The following is a 522-nucleotide window of genomic DNA, read 5'->3' as shown; positions in this document are numbered from 1 at the left end:
GGACCCATATTCCAAAGATTTTACACTCTTGCAGAACTGCACCAGTGTGGGACCAACCTACTGCTCATACACTTGAGCCCATTGTGGATGTTTTTCATTCAGTCTCTACACCCTCCATTACATAACTTAGTAGATTATCATTGTGGCACTTCAACATGGCACCTTGCTGGTACTAAAGGTCTCTCTATTCCCTTTGTAAAAAGTGTTTTGACCTGGATGTATTATATCCCTTGCTTTTCCCTTTGTTAGATACTGAATCCACAGACTTGAAAAGGTCGAGAATTTACCATCAGGCCATAATCCCTGACTTTTAATTTTTAGAGATGGTCTTGTTATGAAGCCCAGGTTTACCTAGCACTTGCAAAGTAGACTGAGTCCCTTTTGAATTTATGACTCTCCTGCCTCATCCTCCAGAACTTGCCTCATGTTCCAGCAATGCTTTGAATGCAGGCCCGAATCACCATTTCTTGCTTGCAGTATAGTCGTGCTTCACTAATACACCCATCATGGTTTTCTTATGGA

General features: G+C 41.8%; 1 protein-coding gene across 1 annotated transcript in view; it reads right to left on the bottom strand.

Annotated features, from left to right (window-relative positions):
* LOC116097624 (murinoglobulin-1-like) overlaps positions 1 to 522 on the bottom strand; it is a 53,703-nt gene that overhangs the window by 464 nt on the left and 52,717 nt on the right. The window lies entirely within an intron of this gene.

This window comes from Mastomys coucha, unplaced genomic scaffold, assembly GCF_008632895.1.
Source record: "Mastomys coucha isolate ucsf_1 unplaced genomic scaffold, UCSF_Mcou_1 pScaffold19, whole genome shotgun sequence".
In the NCBI taxonomy this organism is placed as follows: Eukaryota; Metazoa; Chordata; class Mammalia; order Rodentia; family Muridae; genus Mastomys; species Mastomys coucha.
This window is presented reverse-complemented; position numbering and strand designations above follow the sequence as displayed.